This window comes from Canis aureus, chromosome 16 (genome assembly GCF_053574225.1).
Source record: "Canis aureus isolate CA01 chromosome 16, VMU_Caureus_v.1.0, whole genome shotgun sequence".
NCBI classification, from domain to species: Eukaryota; Metazoa; Chordata; class Mammalia; order Carnivora; family Canidae; genus Canis; species Canis aureus.
Genome location: NC_135626.1, coordinates 44,165,148 through 44,187,080, shown reverse-complemented (window position 1 = coordinate 44,187,080; position 21,933 = coordinate 44,165,148). Strand labels below are relative to the sequence as shown.

At 36.2% G+C, this 21,933-nt stretch overlaps 2 long non-coding RNA genes across 10 annotated transcripts in view; one reads left to right on the top strand and one right to left on the bottom strand.

Moving 5' to 3' along the window:
- LOC144286758 (uncharacterized) overlaps positions 1–21,933 on the bottom strand; it is a 180,153-nt gene that overhangs the window by 9,437 nt on the left and 148,783 nt on the right. Inside the window, exon 5 of one of the 3 annotated variants that reach the window (XR_013354716.1) lies at positions 4,998–6,807. The exons of the other annotated variants lie outside the window; for them this stretch is intronic. This is a non-coding gene — a long non-coding RNA (uncharacterized LOC144286758). Of the gene's footprint in view, positions 1–4,997; positions 6,808–21,933 lie in introns of those variants that run through there. 3 annotated transcript variants of the gene reach the window in all.
- The window catches only part of LOC144286757 (uncharacterized), a 123,329-nt gene that overhangs the window by 61,480 nt on the left and 39,916 nt on the right, over positions 1–21,933 (top strand). For 5 of the 7 annotated variants that reach the window (XR_013354709.1, XR_013354710.1, XR_013354708.1 and 2 more), the window contains 4 exons: positions 5,342–5,503; positions 11,554–11,766; positions 18,239–18,369; positions 20,074–20,156. This is a non-coding gene — a long non-coding RNA (uncharacterized LOC144286757). The remainder of the gene's footprint in view (positions 1–5,341; positions 5,504–11,553; positions 11,767–18,238; positions 18,370–20,073; positions 20,157–21,933) is intronic. The other 2 variants (XR_013354711.1, XR_013354713.1) reach the window with 2 other exon arrangements.

Below are 21,933 nucleotides of genomic sequence, written 5' to 3'. Positions count from 1 at the left end.
GAGATACAGGTCACTCCAATATTTAGAGTTCTCTCAAACAATTAAAGAAGAGTTAGTGCGATTCTTTAAAATCTCTTCCAGAAAACAAAAGATGAAGAAGTACTTTCTCATTCCTTTAATGAGGCCCAAATTACCTTGATATCACAGCTAGACAGTGCAGGTGGAAAAGGAAAAAACAAAACAAAACAAAACAGTATCTCATGTGAACTTAGACCTAAAATTCCTTTAAATAATTTAGCAACCTGAATCCAGCAATATATAAAAAGAATTATGCACCATACTCAAGTGGGGTTTATTCCAGTTATACTATGCAGTTAAATATTTTTAAATCGGAGCATTAACCCTATAGATCAAATTGGGGAGAATTGGATTTTTATTGGGTTGAGTCTTCCTGTTGACATAGTTGTCTCTCCATTTATTTAGATGTTCTTTTCTTTTACCAGTATTTTATTATTTTTCACATACACTTAACATTTTCAGTAGTTTGTAAATCATAGGATATATATATATATATATATATATATATATATATATGTTAGATTTAGACATAATTATTCCTTTTATGAGGATATTCCCCTCTATTTCTTGTTTTGGGAGAGTATATATAATATACATATATAACAAATGAGTGTTAAATTTTTCATATATTTGATCTCTATCAATCGCTAAAGAAGAAAAATTACATGATCATATTCATTGGTAGATTATAAGAGAGTATACATATATTCTCCAGAAACAAGAAATAGAGGGAGAATAACCTCAATTTGCTAAAAAGCATGTACAAAACCAAAGATATAGCATCATACTTAACAGTGAAAAGCTGAATGAGTTTTCCTAAGATCAGGAACAAGGCAAGAAGGTTTGCTCCAACCATTCTTATTTAACAGAATGTTATACTGGAAGTTCTATCCAGTGCAATAAGACAAGAAAAAATGGGGGGGGGCATTATAGATTGGAGAGAAAAAATTAAAATTGTTCCTATTTTCAAAGTATGAGATTGTATTCATAGAAAATGCCAAAGGACCTGCAAAACAAAAACAATCCCAAACTAATAATGGGTTTAGCAAAATCATAGGATATAAAATCTCACAAAAAGCAACCGTATTTCTATATATTTGCAACGAATATATGAAAACCCAAATTAAAATACATAGCTATTTATAATTACTCAAAAAGAGGAATTTTCAAAAAAATCTAGAAATATAACCTGAAAACTATAAATCACTGGAAATGTCAAATGCATGCTGAAAATGATAAAAACACTGATATAAATCAAAGGACATCTAAGTAAATGGTGAGACAACCAAGCCAAGGAAAGGACTCAATATAGTCAAAATACCAATTCTCCCCAATCTGATCTCTATGGTAAATGCAATTCATATCAAAACTCCAGTAATATTTTCTGCAAATATGGAGAAGCTCACTCTAAAATTTATATGGCAAAGCATGGGCCCAAGAATAGCTAAAAATAATTTTGAAAAAGAATAAACTGGGAGGGATCATTCTACCCAAAGTTAAGATTTCTGGTCTGTTTACAACAAGAAGAGAATGTGATATTGAGGGAGGCATAGACATATAGGTCAGTGGAACAGAAGAGAGAACCCAGAACCAGACAAATATGCCAACTGATTTTTGAAAAAGTTGCAAAAGCAGTTCAATCAAAGGCCAGTCTTTTCAACAAATAGTGCTAAAACAAACATTGAAAGACAAATGAATGAATGCTAATCTAAATCTAATACTTTATAGAAAAATTAACAAAAAATTAATGGATTTTAATGTATAACTAGAAAAACTTGAGAATAAACCATAGAAAAATTATAGAACCTAGGGCTAAACAAAGAGTTCAGAGGCATGACACCAAAAGCATGATCCATAAAAGAAAAAAATTATATTAGATTTCCTCAAAATTAAATTTTTGCTCTGGGAAAGATTATTTTAAGGGGATGAAAATTTAAAGACTAGGAGAAAATATTTTTAAGTAACAATATCCAACACTGGAGCTGCCTGGGTGGCTCAGTCGGCAGCATCTGACTCTTGGTTTCAGCTCAGGTCATGATCTCAGGGTTATAAGATCAAGCCCAGTGTCTGGCTCTGTGCTGCTGAGTGTGGATCTTGTTTAGGATACTCTCTCTCCCTCTCTCTCTGCCCCTCCCCTTCTCTCTCTCTCTCTCTCTCTCTTTCTCTCAAAAAAATATTAAGAAAAAACTCAATATCCAGTATAGGACTTGAACTTAGAATATAGAAAAGAAACTCTCAAACCCCAACATTGAAAACAAAACAAAACAAGTTCACTTAGAAAATGTGCAAATAAAATGAACAGAAATTTTATTGAAAAGGAAATATTGCAGCTTATAAACACATGAAGGGATGTTTGTCATCATTGTTATTAGCAAAGTGTAAATTAAATCTCGATGAAATATGACTACACATCTATTTTTTTAACTATTTTATTTATTTGTTCATGATAGTCACACAGAGAGAGACAGAGAAGCAGAGACACAGGCAGAGGGAGAAGCAGGCTCCATGCAGGGAGCCCGACGTGAGATTCGATCCCGGGTCTCCAGGATCACGCCCCCGGCCAAAGGCAGGCGCCAAACCGCTGCGCCACCCAGGGATCCCTGACTACACATCTATTAAAACAACTTTAAAAAACCCAATTATTATATAGTTAATGGCCAAAGTTGGAATGAGTTGAGCCACAAAATATGCAATGTAGTGTTGAGTATAAAATAAATGTACATGGATCCATACTGATATAAATCAATGATGGAAATAAATAAATGGAAAAAAGACAAAATTTTCCCCATAAAATAATTCCAAACATCACATGTAGATACTCTCCCTTCCAGGAGGTGAATCTTACAGATTCATTTCCAAAGAACAGAGAGTGAGAGAGAAAAATATTAACTTTACACTTCTTTGGCCAGATGATCAGGGTTAACATTATGGTGATGTCATGTGGAATTCTTGGACCCAATGATATTATATGATGATAAGAGTACTTTTTATCTTTGTGGTATTCTTTCTAAACCTCATAGCCCAGGTCCAGTTATGAAAAGAAACATTGGGTAAACCTAAACTCTAGAGCATTCTACAAAATACTTGACCGATACTCCTCAAAACTATCAAGGTCATAAAAAGATGAGGAAAAGCTGAGAAACTGTCATAGACCAGAGGAGAGTAAGGAGATATGACAACTAAATGCAATGTGTTATCCTGAGTGAGATCCTGGAATAGAATAAGGACATTAATAGAAAAAACAAACAAGTGCTGAAATCTGAATAAAGTTTGGAGTTTAGTTAATAATAATGTTCCAACGTTGATTTCTTAGTTCTGACAAATATACCAGAGTAATGTAAGATGATAACTTTATGGGCACTGAAACTATGAGGGGTTCTCATAAGAACTCTCTGTACTATCATTGCAACTTTTCTGTAAATCTAAAAGTATTCCAAAATCAAAAGTCTATTTAACAAAGATTATCTTATGATTTAAAAAAGTATAAAGTTCCCAAGAATAAACAAAATAATGTCTAAGAGCAAAATATAAAAATTTATTAAAAGATAATAAAAAAGATAAAATGAATAGAAAAGTATAACAGATTCATTCATTAGAATAAACAATATTATAGAGATGTCACTTCTCCCTAAATTGTAATGATGACAGCAAAAATGTCATGATATGGCTAACTTGTTGACCTTTGAATAATAAAAAATAAAACTAGGCATTTAATTTAAATTACATTATTAATTGTAAAATATTTTTAATAAAAGATGTAATGGTTTAATGTACTGGATACCATGGTTATTAATTAAATGTGACCATTTAGGATATTTATTCATTTCATGAACAAAAATGCACTGAATGCTTTATGTACCAAATGCTTCATAAAAACACTCTTCAAGAATGAGCAAAATTAGGGGCGTTTGGCTGGCTCAGTCAGAAGAGTGTGTGACTCTTGACTCTTGGATTGTGAGTTTGAGTCCCAAGGTGGGAGTAGAGATTACTTAAAAATAAAAATCTTAAAAGAAAGAATGCACAGAGTTGCTATCAACTTGCCGCTCTACTCTGATAGCAACCCTCAAAATTATTTTGAAGGTAAATGTGGGGAAACCAATAAAAATATACCTACATTTCAAAGCAAATAAGTGACCAGAATAAGCTGGTACTTCTCCAGCTCTTTACAGCTCCTTTGACTATGTAGACCCCCACAGGTTTAGCATGGAGCTATTTTAATAATAAAAGCAAACCAAAGAGAGTTGATGGAGCAATTAAAAAAGCAATCAGAAGAAAGCACGAAGTTTTTAGTTCTGAAATAATAGCTAAATAATAGTTAAATAACTCCCTATGTTCTGGATGGGGTAAGGGGAGGTAAGGAAAGCTTTGGATACTATTTTTCCAACTCTTTTCTTGGCCTCAAGAAGCCATGATTAGTATACCTCTATTACAAATTAGGAAAATAGACCTGCAGAGGTTATTCAATATATTGAAACCCATAGAACTAGTAACTGGTATTTAGGATTAGACTCCAAGTCCATACCAGCTGCTTTATCCTACAGAACTGACACTGTTGTAAGAAGCTTCCCTGTTGGACAAGAAGCAATGGCTAATCATTTCAAATATTTTGGTACCCAGTGAGGCTGTTTGTTTAAGGGTGAAAATGGGACCTTTCTCATTTTCTGTTGATAATAAATCCCTAAGTCATACAAACTCTGAATATAAATGCTTTGGAATTCAGTGGAACTGTTTCCTTATAAAAAAAAAAAAGTAGGGGGGGATTGAATTTCAAGCCAAGTGATTTCTGGAAAGAGTCACGCATGTGAGGCAGCTCTAGTACTCTGGAGGTCCCGCCATCTTGGGACAGGTCCTAATTGGCGGAAAGAAAGGGAAAGATTCATAATGAATATAATAACAGGGAGAAATGGAACAAAAAAGACTCACTTCTCTTCTCCTTCTAATCAAGGGCCCTGATAAAAGACACGCAGACACATAGCAAGAGCATTCCAAGGTTGAATCACATTTATTTCCAAACCTGCTGTCATTTAAAATGTAGGTTCAGAAAAATAAGCAACCAACAATCATACAAAACCCTCTCATCTTGGGCCAAATTCTGAGCTGAACTAACACAGGATATTTTCTAGAAGCTTATTAAATGTTTGGCAAACATTAAACAATCCTTTATTTGTTATAAAATTATTCTTAATCTCCCACAGCTTCAGTGATACGAATAGGTTTAAGTAAAGAGATAAATGTGCGGGAAATGTTAATGACCACTATTCAAAGGGACTAATGTGAAACACAAGGGTGGGACCACTTTAATCACTCATTTATATTATTACAGGTGCCCACTTTGATGACTTGTACTCGTGCCTTTGATCCCCACTGTAGAAAATGCTCTGCTCCATTTCAAAAGAGATTGCCTTGTGCCCCATTTGTTGGCCTTTGGATCAAACCAGCAACAGACCTCACAGATAGAATTCCACCATTAGCCATTCACAAAGAGGTAAATTCTAAGTCCTTTGCCTCACTTCCAAATATTTCTCTCCAGAGAAAAGCTTTTTTTTTTTTTTTAAATCTATTTGTTAATATTGCCATCTGTTTTGGTTACTACTAAGGTTTAGAGTTGGAACCTTCTTATAAAGTGTTTTGCCAAAACCCTTTTATTTTCAGCTATTTAAAAAAAAATAAGCCTGGGTAGGCATTGTAATACATATTTTTAAATGTTGGCCTTATGTCTTTGCTGCTGATGATAATAACACTCCTATCTGCAGTTTAAAACCTGATCTTAGTAAAAGGCGAAAGATTTATATGATCTGAAGAGAAACCAGAGTATTAGAAAAATAAATAAATAAATAAAACCTGATCTTAGATAAGGATGCTGCTACTGAGCCATGATTAGCAGAAGGAGGCCTTTGAATTTTCCATGCGCTTATCCCTGCTGGCATACATTTTTACTCCTGGGCCAGTAACACATGCATTTTTGAGGTAAAGGGAAGACATTTTGCCATCATGGGGAACAGAATTAATATAACTGGCCCTTATAAAGATAGCAAGTATGGTCCATTTGGACTATGCTTTAATTATCTAAGACAAAAATAAGGAAGATGAAGTGTAGAGTAGGATGGTCTGAGATTTATAGTCAAGGTCCTGGCACCAAAACCAAAATTTGCCATTTAGTAGTTGGTTAACCTTGGGTAAGTCAATTCATACCTTACAGACTCTGTTTCCTTGTCTCTTATCTAAGACCAATAACATCAGCCTATCTCAATGAACACTTGATTTGATGCTTACAAGAACAGCTTATAAATGATAAAGCCTACATTGATTGATTAAAATAATGAATGAGTCACAAGGCCTAAGTTGTAGGGAATTTGGGAGAGTTATTATAAGGAACTAATAAATAATACAATATGGAAAAATAAAATACATATTTATATTCGTTTTCTATCAATGCATTACAAATGACCACAATTCTTGTGACTTAAAACAACACACATTTATTATCTTACAAGGTTCTGTGGTTCAGGAGTCTGGACATAGCTTACTTAGCTGGGTTCTCTGAAAAGCTACAATCAAGGTGTCAGCCAGAGCTGAGTTCTCATCTGGAGGCTTGACTAGGGATGGGTCCACTATCAAAGCCACTCAGATTGTTGACAGAATTCATCTCTTCATGGTTGGAGGACTGAGGTCCTTTGCTGCTCACTAGCTATTTGCCAGAGGCTGCTCTTAGCTCCAAGAGATTGCCACAGTTCTTGCCACGTGGCTCTTTCACAGAACTCCTCATCCAAAACCAGCAAGTGAGAAAGTCTTTAGCAACAGTAAAACAGCAAGTTAGTTTTATATAATGTAATCATGGCAATGACATCACCACCTTTGTCATATAATTGACATAATCACAGGAGTGACAGCCCAGCCACGTTCTGCATTTTCTGTGGTTAGAAGCAAGTCATAGTTCTTGCCAGTACTTAAGGGAAGCAGATTTTACAAAGGCATGAACACCTAAATGCCAGGGTCATGAGACTGCCTAGACTCTGTCCACCAAACTCTTCATTTTTAGGTTTCTAAAGGTTAATTATACACATCAGAACATTTCTTTGGTTCATAGGATCCAGATTTTAGGCATTGTTCTCCCCTACCCCCTCCCTTTTTTTGGCAGATCCTACCATGGAAACTAGCACATCATACAAAAGGAGAATATGCCCCATCCCAGCAGAGTGCAAAATATGCAGAATATTCTATTCATAAGTCCAAACTGGGTATCTGGACTTACTCTACTACTTAAAACAAGATGAGGTTTTTGTTCAATGAGAGTGGAGAAGCACAGTGAGTGTTGCCTCTTGGGCCACTTATCTTATGGCCGCCTTCTGCAAACACTCTCCACCCTTCTCCATGTTGCTCTGTGCCCTGGGAAGCTGGCCCGTATAAATTCTATCAAGTCCTCTGAACTCCATTTGTGTTCAGCCAATGGGAGCCCACAGCAAGAGTACTGTGGTCATTTTCTTTATCCCTGAGTGTCCTCTCTATGGGATCTGTCTCAACTGCATGTGCCCCTCCTCCCTCTACCCCTCAACATCATCCTCTTCTGGCAGTCCTTATGCAGGATGCTCCTACCAAAATTCAGTAATTTGTCCCATCTCTCGTCCATTTAGGCATAGATAATAACAATTTGGATATTACTAGCTCTGGGCACTACCCTCTTTCTGTGTGTGTGTTTTTTCTATGAACCTTCCCTACAACTTTGCTAATAATTCCTTCTCAAATTACTATAAATTGAGTGTGACATTTTTTCTCTCCGGGACTCTGGCAGATGTATCACCCAAAGAATTTAAGTTTCATGAACACAGGGGTTTGTGCATAAGGGGTAATCAAAAAGTATTGTGGAAAGAATGAGAAAAAAAATGACTCTTTGCCAGTGAATGCAGCCTTTTCCCCCATTTGATAATTCAGTGTTTCTTGAGGGGCTTCTTCTGCCTTCTAGAGTTCCCCCAGTAAGGACTGTCAAGATGATGATCCATATTTGCTGAAAAATCTTCCCAGTGGCCTGACATGATAAATATTGGCTGTTACATAAGAGATAGGGAGTTGACTCCCTCCTTTCTCTCTTACCCTTTTTGAGGAAACAGGTATATATAGCTGGGAAAATTTTTGCAAGCTATGTATCTTTGCAATAGAATCTCAGTGCTGATTGCTATGTTTCATGATGTCATGATCCACGTCTGTCTTTGGTGGAAAAAGCAACAATGCAGAAACAAAGATTATAATATTAAATGAGAATAATATAACATGGTAGAAGAAAGTAAAATAAGTATGAATATTGGATAAAGCTATAATTTAAAAAAAGTAGGCACTCTACAAGGAAAATCTAAGTTCAAGAGATTGTGAGATTGTGGGATAAACACTCAAGGAAGTATAAAGTGTTTGATTTTCTAAAGATAATTAAAAGGAACTTTGGCTGGATATCCAATATTACATTGTGGATGAAAATTGGGAAATGCTGTGGAATTGAATCAATAATTTTGGAGGCTTGTTATGGCTAGATCATGGGACTATTTCATCATTTCTGGTGTCAATATTTGCTTAGTGGTGTCTGATCAATGAGATATCACTGAGAGTTCTCAAACATTTGTTTTAATCATGCAGATAGGAATTATCATAGCTTCAAATAGGAAATAAGCAGCTGCCAGACTTCTGGGCTTTGTCTACATTCTTTTCTCATATTAGTTTTGACATTACAGACACAAGATATCCTGGATGGACCAAGGACTTTAGAGTTTGAAACCCATTTCTAGACATAGAGTCATTTTGTTTGTTTGTTTGCCAGCTCATGGGCCCCACAGAGTTTCTTTTTCTTAGTCTACTTCCTGTACTACTAGAAAAGTAGGGCACAGCATGTGAAGACCAAAAAATCTGCTACTCTATTGAGGAAGCAGTCTGAGTTTTAAAGGAGTAAGGACCTGGCTCTGGTGCTCTTCATAGACACCCTTTGTTTTAAGCTATACTCTGTATACTTGGCTTTATATACTTTTCCATAAAGGCAGTTTATAAGGAATCTATGTGTCTACTACTTCTACTGGAACTCAGTTAGTTACCCAGAAGAGTAAATGTGCATATTCTATTCTCTGTGTGAATGTCTTCAGAGGACTTTACAAACTTTTTAATCTGACTTTTGAACTCTTGGTTGGAAAACACTGCTAGCAGTTGTGGTAGAGGTTCTGGAAGGGTCTAGAGACTTGTGTTTCAATCCCAGCTCTGCCACCCACTGACAGTGGAAAACTGTGTCACCATCATAGGAGCTGTGACCCATACAGTTTTAAAATTCTCTAATGTGTACTTGTATTTTAACTTGCTCAAAATATACTTCCATCTCATAGCTCATTTTCACAAAATTTCTGAATTAATCCATGTAGAATATTTGTTGAACATTTGCTCTATTCAAAGTTAAGTGTGTAATATAAGCAAAATAAAGTAACTTAGTTACTGAGCTTGTTTTGTTTGAGGGACTTATACTCTATTAAAGAGAAAGGCCATATTCACAAAAAACCCTGATGCTTAACAATGGGTAAAAAGGGAAGTACAGACCAGAATCTAAAGCCATAAAAATCATTGCGATCTAGGAACCATAATAAGAAATATAATACTAGGTAATATGTAATTATTTGCTCTGTGCCACAACCTGGGCATACTGCTTCTCTTATGTCAAAGCAATGTTATTAGGTAGATGCTATTATTTGACTCATTCTGCATATTAGAAAGGGGTATCTGAGGCATTAAGTGATTTTCCCAAGGTGACATAACTAAGTAGTGATGACATCAGGATGCTAACTGAAGCTGCTGTGTGACGGAAGATCGACTCCTCCACAGATAGAATAAATGCTTAACATATTCCAATAAAAGTAAAATATTTTCAACAAGTGGGAAGTTTTTACGTATTCTGTTTTTTTTTTCAGGGCCTTATAATGTTTCTCAGAGTATTTTGATCCCAAGATCATTTGTATGAGAATAAGTTGGATGAACTTGTTAAAAATATAGATTCCTGGGTTCTATTATAGATCTATTCAATCAAAATTCTGGGATTGAACAAGGAAGTATAATTTTTAAAATCATCATTTTAATTTACCCTGATGTTCACTAAAGTTGAGAATGAATTCAAAAGAGAAGGATTAGATTTCAATTGGTAAATATATTGAACAGCAATTCATGATGGAGAGAATACGGATTAAGGTGTGGTATCCAAAGATAAGCCATTCTGGGGGGTTGAAAGCAAACATTTAGTAGATGTGTAGGGTATATATAAGGAAATGAAAGGATACAAATACAGGTCTTGATAAAATACAAGTTTGGAATAAAAGGTACAGCTTAGGAAATATACTCCGTGGTACTCTAATAATGTTGTACAATGATGGATAGTAGCCATGTTTGTGGTGAGCACAGCATAAGGTATAGAGTTGTTGAATAACTTGGACCCCTAAAACAAATGTAATGTTGTGTTTCAACTATATTTCAGTTGAAAAAAAAAAAAAAGAAAGAAAAGAAAAAAACACAGGTCCATCTGCTTTGAGCCATGAGAAAAGGTCCTAGGGCATTGGACTTTCCTGAAATGAGTAGCATATGGATATTCACATTGAGCCACTTGGTATTTCGGATAGGAAAATAGTCTGTTAAAGTAGAATTTTAGACAAGTTAATCTAGTAGTCATTGGGATGTCTGGGATGTGGATGGACTGACGAGAGCTTACTTAAGGGAGGCTCTTGATGCCCAAGTGTGTGAAATAGCACTCGATGATATTAAGTGCTCAGAAAGGAAAGGAGTAAAATACATTGTGCATGGGGAGGGTGGGGGAATCCATATAGCACAAAGGCATTTCCTGAGTTAGATGTTGAGAGAGGTTCAAAAGACAAGAGGTTGGCTTTCTGAGTTTCTGGAATGATGGGGCATCCCAAACAGGAAGAAGGGAATCAGAATGAAGCAGTGGTTTCAAGACACAGATCTTTAGGTCCAATAGGCAAGTAGAAATCCAAGATGGAATTAAAAGTAAAATGTCAAAAAAAACAAAAAATAAAAAAAATAAAAGTAAAATGTCAGTTTGAGGCATAGATTTAGGTAAGTGTTGGGCATTACTAGAAGGAGAATATTAATGGTGAAGGAGCGAATGAGAGAATATTGGGAGGATTACAGAAATAAACACAAGACAGCACCAAGGAATACCTTCACTGAAACTGTGGAGAAGTTGAGAGGGAAAAAATGCAATCTATTCTCAAGGGGCATTGGACAAAAATATAGCCTGAAATTAATCTTAAATATAATCTCTTCTTTAACAGAGGTGAGAAAAATGCATACATAAATATCTCAAAATATGACCAGTGGCCACAACTAGAAATCTGCATTTCTAGAGAACTTACAGCTAAAATGAAGATCAAATAATTTCCTGCTATTCCACAAAGTAGAATTGGGTTTTATCCTTCTTAATTATCACAATAATAAATCAAGTAACATTTTAAAACATCAAGGGAAAAAAGCACACATCTGATCACAAGTATTTTTTTTTTCCCCCAGGGTGCAGTCTTGACTTAAAAGGTTCTCAGCACATTCTCACTGATGGAGATGAGCTCTGCCTGAATCAGCTCCTACTTGGGACAAGCACAAAAGGGTCAAGAGAAAAGTCTCATCTTTCTGAATCATGAGTCTCCCTCTGAAAATACCTGCTCATCAAGAAGTTTACTAGAATTTATTTTCAAGCCCAACCTGGGAGCAGAACAAATAAAGCAAGTAAATATCATGAGCAAAGTGGGGGGGGAACTTGTCTATTCAAAGAAGAGCAATGGCTATCCATATTGATGGCAATGTCAGAAATGCCAAGTTCAGATGGATCCAGCTTTGGGGGGAGGATGCAGAGAGGTCTCTTTCACCAGAACCAACTTCCCTTTCTTAGTTTCCCCCTTTCACTGACTGTGCCTCTGGGCATGCAAAAGTGTCCTTCCGTGCAATGGGGAGTTAGCTTATTTGTGCGTGGGGGTAAGGCAGCCTTTGATAAATATAAAACCCCATCATTATCTCATTTTGGTATATTCTGAGATTTTCCTAAACAGATGTCATGGAAAATTCATTGAGAAAGAACATAACTTGTTACAAAAGTAACCCACAGATTTTATCTTTCTCTTTTGCCTTAAAAGTTCAAAGCTGGGGGAAAATGACCTAATTGAGATAGGCCTTATAAGAGAAAGAACTGAAGGGTAATTCATGTGGCATTGACTATGTAGTATTAAGTGAATTGTGTTGGATGGAAATTTAAATGCCCTAAATGCCTTGTGATCATGCTTGGCACTTAAAAATGTTCCATTTTCTAAAGCCTTCAACCATTCGCATTTTCAGTGTTGCTGTTCTTCATATATTAAGAGAATGCCACAATGGATAGAAAGGTAACATTGAGTTTGTTTCTTCAAAGAATGGACTAGGTTTCCCAAGAACAATCAACAGACCTTCCTAATGTCCCTGATAACAGAAAGGATGTATTTGCAAATGGGAGGCTAGGTTCAGGGCTATGTCAAAGGGCAAAGAGATGATGGTGACCATTCAAGAATCAAATCCTTGATTTTGATCATCACTCAAGGGCTCTTTGGACTTGTCACTAAAATGAGGAAGTATTTCTAAAGGCCTGTGTCCTGGAGTATAGTTCAAGGCAAAACTGCAACCCTAAATAGGGAGTTACATCTAATCCTTTGAGACATGTCTTTTGAGATATGCTTTCTCTCAGAATCCAAGCCTGGGTGATGTTGCAAGCTACCTGAGAATCAGCTAACTTATTTTTATTTGGAATTATCTAAAGAAATGCCCTTATTGCTCCACTTATTACGATGGCTCCTACAAACAAAGAAGCAAACACACAAACAAAAACTGATAATGTTGAGGCATGGTGAGACTGTGGGATGGTGGCAACCCTCCTATATTGTTGGTGGGAAAGCAAAATGATACGTCACCTTGGGAAATAGTTTGGCAGTTTCTTATAAAGTTAAACACACACTTACTGTATGACCCAGCCATTTTGCTCCTTATTTACCCAAGAAAAATGAAAATTTAGGTTTCCATAAAAGCCTCGACATGAATGGTGATAGCAGCTATATTCATAATCGCCAAAACCTGGATGGAATCTAGAGGTTTCTCATTTAGTGACTGGATAAGCAAACTGCGGTACCTTCGGGCACTTAAGTTGATTTGCTCAACAACAGGGGTGAATTGCAAATCCGGTTTCCTATGTGAAGGAAGCCAGATCCAAAAGCCTACATGTACACTGTGTGATTCGATTGATACGCCATTCTGCAAAAGACGAAATTATAAGGAAGAAGAACAGATCAGTGGTTGCCTGGGGTTGTGAGTAGGGAGGAAGTGACTCCAAAGGGGCAGTATGAGGGAATTTGGGGGGAGGGCTGAAACTATTGTGCATCAGATCCTGTAGAACCGTGCCACAGAGCATGAATTTTATTGTATGTAAACTTACAAATAAAATTATATATACATAATTCTACTACAGACCAATTCCACAGTATCTCTTTTCCAAACTGGAGTAGAAATCCAGTCACATCGGGTCTGCTAACATGTCCCCCAAAGAGACATTAATACCAGGAACTGCAGAAGAGCACTGAGCTTGCTTCTTCCTAAATGTGTCAGTCTGAAGCAAAGTATCCTTTTGGCAGGGGTGGGGGGCGGATTTTTCTGTGTATTTGGACTCTGGTTCTTTTTTTTTTTTAATTTTTTAAAATTTTTATTTATTTATGATAGTCACACAGAGAGAGAGAGAGAGAGAAGCAGAGACACAGGCAGAGGGAGAAGCAGGCTCCATGCACTGGGAGCCCGACGTGGGATTCGATCCTAGGTCTCCAGGATTGCGCCCTGGGCCAAAGGCAGGCGCCAAACCGCTGTGCCACCCAGGGTTCCCTGGACTCTGGTTCTTGACCCTATTTTTTGTGTCTCCTGCCTTACGTACCTCCAGTTGCTTTATCTCTTCAACTTCATGATGGTCACTGAATCTCCAGATCTCCGAAGACAAAGGGTCATACTTCCTTATTTAATTCAGCAAATATTTATTGTGTCTGCCATGTATCTAACTCTTGGAAGCACCAGGGATTCATCAGCTTAAATGTATAGAATTTATCTTCCACTCAGCAACTTTGATTTGGTGTCAGTAGAGTCAAAAATATTCGCCTTCAGCTGGTTTATTTACCAGTTGCTGCAAACTTCCAGATCCCGCTGAATTTCAACTAGTAATTAAAGTTGACGTCGAAAGCATCAACAGATTGGATCAAAACAGTATCAAGTCAGTGGCCTCAGTCACTTCCAGTATTGTTCTGATTCATCACTTGAAAAAAACTTGTGTCGTCTGCAAGCTCAGATTCTGGAAACTAATTGGGATTTGCACTTAGCTGTAAAATTTTAGGTAACAATTTGTTTACTTGAACATAACATGGAGAAGTGAGAGGTGCCACCTAGGGACACTGGGTGAGAACATCCTGTCCCTTAGGAATGGGCTCTGAATATGGGGCAGATACGGAATACACTGGAGTTAGGAGTTTTCTAGAACTTTGAGAAAGGACCTACAGTAACAAGAAGGAATCTTTCCATCCTAGATGAGAATGTGTCCAGGGATTGATAAAAACACCAAGAGGATTTATTAATTTCCTCTTGCTGCTGTAACAAATTCCACAAACTCAGTTGCTTGAAACAACACAAATTTATTATCTCACAATTCTGGAGGTCAGAAGTCTGAAATGGATTTTAGTCACTGGGCTAAAATCCAGTTGTTGGCAGGGCTACGTTCTTTTCTGGAGGCTATAAGGGATCATCTGTTTCTTGCCTTTTCAGTTCCTAGAGGCCATCTGCACTCCTAGACTTGTGGCCTCCTTCCATTTTCAAAGCCAACAATGGCTGGTCAAGTCTTTCTCACGTCATGTCACTCTGATGCTGACCCTTCTGCCTTCCTCTTCCATATTTAAGGACACCCTGATCCTAATAAGCACACCTGGATAATCTTAGATAATGAACTGAAGAGCAATCTTAATTCCATTTGCTATCTTAGTTTTGTTTTGTCATTAATGTAACATATTTACCAAATTCTAGGGATTAGAACATAGCCATATTGGAAGTACATTATTCTGATGACAACGCTCAATTGCTCAATTAAAAATTGCCACTCCTAGTGAATAGCCTGTAGAATTGGTCAAAATCCTAATCTTAGCCACAGATAAAGTTAAAGTCTGTGTGTTGACTGACTTCATGAGCACTTTTTGTTTTATTTTATACTCTACTAGATATATCTTAAGATACTTTCTATGTAGGTCATCCTTCAAAGAAGTAAATAAGCCAACGGACAGAGGGATACAGCCTGAAGCTGGTTATCTATTCTCTCATCCCTCCCAGGCAGCTCATCCTAAACAAGACTGTTGGCCACAAGCTCCATTTTGTTCTCAATCTAAACCATCTCAATGGGTGTCTTCACATGTGGAACCACTATTTCTTTGTGTTGATATTGATAAACTTGTCTAACACCTTTCCTGCGAGAATTTCAAGGACCTCTAAATCTAGGAGAAAACATACTTTTGCAGGATTCATGGTTTCACCCATGAATGGATTTCCTGGTTTGGGAGAATTTTGACCAGATTTTGCTTTTTTGATCTTATTTTTTCTAAATAGTGATTTAGAGCAACACAGATGAGAACTATGAGCATCTCGCTATTTTACCTGCTGTAAAGAATGCACAAAAAGATGAAAGCTTCACAAGAAAATCCCAATTACTTAGGTTTCGTGTGGATTTCTTAGCCAATTACCAGTTTCTCTCATCCTAAGGGAGACCACTTGAGGGCCTTTAAACTGTCGAATTCTTTAATGTTGTGATTTTTAAAAATTCAGCAAAGAGAGATCTCATGGTTTAAAGATGTAAAATGTTTTATGAAATTAACTCAAGGTTTTTCAGACATCAAACAGTTTGGGCTTTCCGTATCTCTGACCTCATAAATATTCTCATGTGCTAAGTGAGATGGATTTAAAACATACAGATTAAAATAAATATCCACTACTCGACAAGAAAAGAAAGGGCTTGACAAAATGAGATGACTAGGAATTGACGAGAGTAATGAAGATCACCACGGACCACCAGCTTTGAAGCATGTGTTCTGAAGTCTGACAGATGTGTTTGAATGCTGGCTTTATCAGGACAGATACTATAATTTAATCACCAAAAATATGGGTTTTTTTTTTCCCTACTATAGAAACAAAAACCTGTGTACGTATGCCAGTTGTTTTCTCCAGGCTCAAACATATCTAGAAAAACACTACCTTTCTAGGATTTCCCTGCAGTTCATGTGTCCTAGTGGACACATTTAATGTGGCCCCCAGAAAGAGGATCCTATTCCTCTCTTCTCTTTTCCTTCCTTCTGGAGCTGGAACAATTATCTTGGACCAAGGCGTAGAGAATGGTAGTATATGAATGTTGGTATACTCTATCAAGTTTGAAGGATCTTGAGGTGGTGATGATTCAAGTCACTATCTCATCTTCTGTTACTCAAGGCCAAACCTAAGCTAATTCTAATTTTGAAACTACTAATATTTGAAACGGTGGCTATGAGGATTCAATGAGATTAATGTACATCAGTCATCCAGTACAATGGCTTGTCCATAGAAGGTAAAAATAAATGTTAATTACCTTCTCCTTTCCATGACAACTAAACTTCTAAAGCCCTTTATCCATGAAAGCATCTCAGTGAGTTTGATCTTCAAAGTTAATGGCAAAGAAATATTTTTGACTATGAAGATGAGATGCCTCTAGAAAGACAATAAAGGGATTTCTGTTTCCTAATTCATTCTTCCATAATTAATTTATGCAACATGTCTTGGGTACGGATTACGTCCCCTGCACTGTACTCAGGATTGTCAGTGTAAGTAAGATTGAGATTTTGCCTGTGGTGAGCCCAAATTCTATCAGAAAAGAGGCAGCGAAGCAGTGATTGAGATCTAGTGTGATGAGTACCACAGTTTAAAATATTTACAAAAATATTATGAGAATACAGAAAGTCATCTTGGTCTGCCTAAGGAAGTTGGAAGATAGTGAAGGGAAGGAAAGGTTTTTAAATAGAGAGAACAGCATGTCAGGGCAAGAAATGCATAGTGTATTTGGTGGGCAATTGAATAGTTTTACACGAAGTTTCATGAGATAGAGCTGAAGAGTAGTAGGTTAGCCTCCGAATGTGACAAAAGATAGTGTGTGTGAAGGATATAACTATTTGTGATCTATTTTGAGCTATTTTTGCATCTGATATGATGGAAGGCTTGGGATTCTCTATCTTCCTGTTTTTACATAGATAGCTGGTTGTTCCAGCATAATCAATGGGAAAGAACATTTTTTCCTCCAAAGAATTACTGGGGCTTTTTTTGCAGAAAATCAATCAACTATATATATGGATCTATTTCTGGACTCTCTGTTCTGTTCATCTATTTGTCCTTATGCCAATAACACATTATCTGAGTTATTGTAGCTCTATAGAAGACATAAAATCAGATAATTTAAATATTTGAACTTACTTTTTTCTCTTCTTTCCTCCTTTTATTGTTTGTTTATTATTCTAAGTTTTTTTCATGCCCATATGAATTTTTTTTTCTTTCTTTCTTTTTTTTTTTTAATTTATGATAGTCACAACGAGAGAGAGAGAGAGAGGCAGAGACACAGGCAGAGGGAGAAGCAGGCTCCATGCACCGGGAGCCCGACGTGGGATTCGATCCCGGGTCTCCAGCATCGCGCCCTGGGCCAAAGGCAGGCGCTAAACCGCTGCACCACCCAGGGATCCCCCCATATGAATTTTAGAATTAGTTTTTCAATTCCTCAGATAAATCCACGGAGGTTAATATTCGGATAGCCTTGAAATCTGTGAATCAACTGAGTGGAAAATTGATATTTTAATAATTTTGAATCTTCTCATGTATGAACATAGAATAATTCTCTATTCAGAGAATTGATAAATAAAATGATTTGAACCTGGAGATTTCTTTATGGAAATATTCTGGTTAGGAGCACAATTTTTTAATAGTTGTATGGTTAGTAGAGGTTTATTAATTTTATTACTTTTTCAAAGAACCAACATTTGGATTTGTCTACTTTCATTTTTTCTTTTTTTTCTATTTCATTGATCTTTCTTCTTATATTAATTATGTCCTTTCTTCTGCTTACCTAATGTTGTATTGCTTCTTATTTTTCTAGATTCTTAAGCTGGAAGATACATGATTGATTTAAAACATTTTAATGCTTACACATTAGTTTTAATGTGTTGATTTGAAGCACTTAACGACATGCATAAAGAAGTTCTTTAGCTGCATCTGTTTATTTTTGAGGTATTATGGTTTTTTTAATGATCAGTTGAAGATAGTTTCTGATTTCCTTTCTTATTTTTTTATTGGATCTATGGGCTACTTAGAAGATTATTGATTAATTAAAAACATTTTTATTTTGATTTGTCTCAATTTCTACATATTTTATCATTATGCCTTTCAATTTGGTTTAATTGTGGTCACAGAACATGCAACGTATGATTTCAAACCTTTGAAAGTTATTAAAACTAATTTTTCTGATCCTGCATATAATTTTTTGGTTCATGTGGGTCCAATATACAGTTTATCTGGTAAAAGCTTCATGTGCACTTGAAAATATTGTGCAAAGGGAAATCATAAGGAATAATCATGGAATATCATGAACAGCTTAATGCCAATAAATCTGACAACTTAGATGAAATGGATAAATTCCTTGAAGGACACAGACCACCAACACTAATATAAAATAGAATAGAAAATCTGTGTGCATGCAAATAGTTCTTTATCTATTCTGCATTTTTTACACAGTGCTTTCTTTCAGATAAATGAATCATAAATGTTTTCCCTTGTACTGTGGCTTGCCTTTTCATTTTTTTTTCTGGTGTTGTCTGAAGAGAACATTTTTACTTTTGGAAGAAATCAACGATTTCTTCTTTCATGATGAATGTTTTTGCATCTTGTGTTGTGATCCTAAGGTAGAGAAGATAATCTCCTATGCCTCTTTCTAGAGCTGTGTTAGTTGTAGTTTTTATATTTATGTCTGTACTTTACCTCAAATTAATTCTTGCATACAGTGTAATGAGTCCTAGTTTTCTTGGACTCATACAATGAGAAGGATGCCCTTGGGGAAAGGTGCTCTGTCAATGGGGGTCTCACCCCATGAAGTTTCCTTCTTTCAAAGATCCAGTCCCTCTGCCTGTCTGCTCTTTTCCATTACCCTGCAGTGCCTTTAAAATTGCTTCTATAGGGGCAGCTGGGATGGCTCAGCGGTGTAGTGCCGCCTTCGGCTCAGGGCATGATCCTGGAGTCCCAGGATTGAGTCCCATGTCGGGCTCCGCATGGAGCCTGCTTCTCCCTCTGCCTGTGTCTCTGCCTCTCTCTCTCTCTCTCTCTGTCTCTCATGAATAAATAAATAAAATCTTTAAAAAAAAGTTGCTTCTATATTTTGCTCAATTTGTAATTGCCATCAGCAGGAATAGTAGTCCATTCCACTACTGGACTCAGGGCTCCCTGAGTATCTTTTGAGAACCACATGCCCGACTATGCTTTTAAAATGGAAGGATTCAATCTCTCAGAAATTTTGGAAATGTTTCAAGCTACTCATTTTAAATATGTCTTTTATTTTCTATTCTATTTTCTTCTTTTGTAACTCCTACTAGACATTTTTATACTTTCTTATTCTATCCCTATTTTCTCTCTTGCCTTTTATTCTGATGTATTATATTCTGATTTCTCTTTCTTTTTGTGCTGCATTTAGGATAAATCCAGATGACTAATTCTCCTCTCAACCACAGTTCAATTTTATCCAATGAGATTTTTCTCCTCTCAACCACAGTTCAATTTTATCCAATGAGATTTTTCTTTTTTGATTACATACCTTAGTTGTGCACTTCCTCTCCCTTCCTAATTCTGCCTATTTTTTCTCACATTTCCATTCTTCATTTTCTATCCTTAATTATTTGACATGTATGTATGTTATTGTCTTTTTACACTATTCTGTCATTTCAGGTCTTCAATAATCTTGTCTGCTGACCCCACCAGATAAATTGTGCAGTGTACTATTCATGATTGTGGGGACATCTTCAACAGAGGTTGGTTTTCTTTCTCAATGAAACTGTCTGCTTTTAGTTTGCTCTACAATTTGTTTCCAGAGTTTCAAGGGCCAGTGACCTGCTTTTACATTGATTTCTCATCTTGGGGAGATAAGCACCATGTAGGTAACATACATTTTACTCCATGTCAATATGTAATATTAGCCTGAGGTATTTGAATTCCGACAGAAGACTATTGTCTCCTGCCATTAAGAGGAACACAGGAAGAGATGTACATTCTTATTGCCATATACACAGGCCAGTGAATGGACTTACCTAGCACACCTTTTATAGAAGAATCAACACTAGACCAGTCTCCACCTGACGTAAGGATTTTAGTTTTGAATCTCAATCTAACCCAAGCTCAATGCAGCCTCTCTTGTTCCTGTATATAAATGAAAATGTCAGTCCCTAGTTGCTATGGTCTAGCTCTTCTGGTGGTTCTTGAGCTTCCTAGGTCATCTACTTATATGCTTATGTCTCTAGCTTAAGTTTTCTCTTTATTTCTGGAACTTGGGGATTTTCCTTTCTTTTCTTATGATTCACCTATACAATGAATCAAATATTTCTGTTGTAGTGAGAAGAGAGTTCCTAATCCCCATTATAATTTAAAATTTCTATCAGCTTTTATTAGACATTTTTTTATTCTTGAAGGCATATAGAAGATGTGTTTTACTTATATGTTTATTCTTTGTAGTACTTAGCACAGTGCTATAAAAACCCTTTGGTGCTTAATACAAATAGGCAGAGTGAATTTAAAAATGAATGAAAGGAAGCAATTTCAAATAATAAAAGTTAAAAGGGAGAAGGCTTTAATATTTTAAATAGATGATTCTCTCTCCCCATCTCAAGTGGCTACAGGAGTTAGTTAGGGGCCAGGAGATGATGGAAGACATTAACTTTCTCACTAATGTATCAACAAGCACAATGTACTGCTTCATTTCAAAAAGAAAAAAGTACCAAGCTGGTTGCTGTCCACAGAAATTCTGCCAACATCCTGGTGGTTGCTGGTTTATAATTTTATGGGTTTACAGAGGATCAAACACTGTATTATTATGTTTGGCTACTAACTCAGGTCAGCAGTTCAAAAGTAGAAGAAAGGGGAGGGGAATGGGTAGGAGGAGAAGGAGGGAGCATGTGTAAGCTGGTGTATTTAAGACAATAGATTTAATTTACTGAGTGTGAAGCAATCTTTACCAAATCTTAGTGAATTTCCTTTCCACAAAAGATAGTATGTATTCAGAGCTCTGCTTTATAAGAATTGAAGATTTTGCAGTTATGTACTATTTTAATTTTGACTAAAGAATAAATTAATATGGTCATTTACTCCATGTGTATCCTTTTACAAAGATTTGAAATGGAAGATTTTTATATCAATGAAGATAAAAAACATTATCAAACATATCCCAAATCCCAAATCCCTCTCCTTTCAAAATATCTGTATTTACCTAAATATAATACATAGGAATATTGATATTAAATATTATAAGAATAACTTTAGGCATTTAAAAATGACATTCAATAATGATGGAGTGATCACAATACCCAAACTATTTTGAGACCTTAAACAATGTGCATATTTTCTCAGAAAATGAATTTTAGATTATTAACGTAAGAAACTCTGCACCTTGACCATAATGTCTTCTAATGGAGCCAAGTTTGACTTCTTTGCCACAGTTTCTCTGCCATGGATTCAGAAGGGGCTAGAAGAGGAGTGGGTAAAACAGGATGCCAATTTTGTTTAACATACAACAAACTAATTGTTCCTGGATTTTCT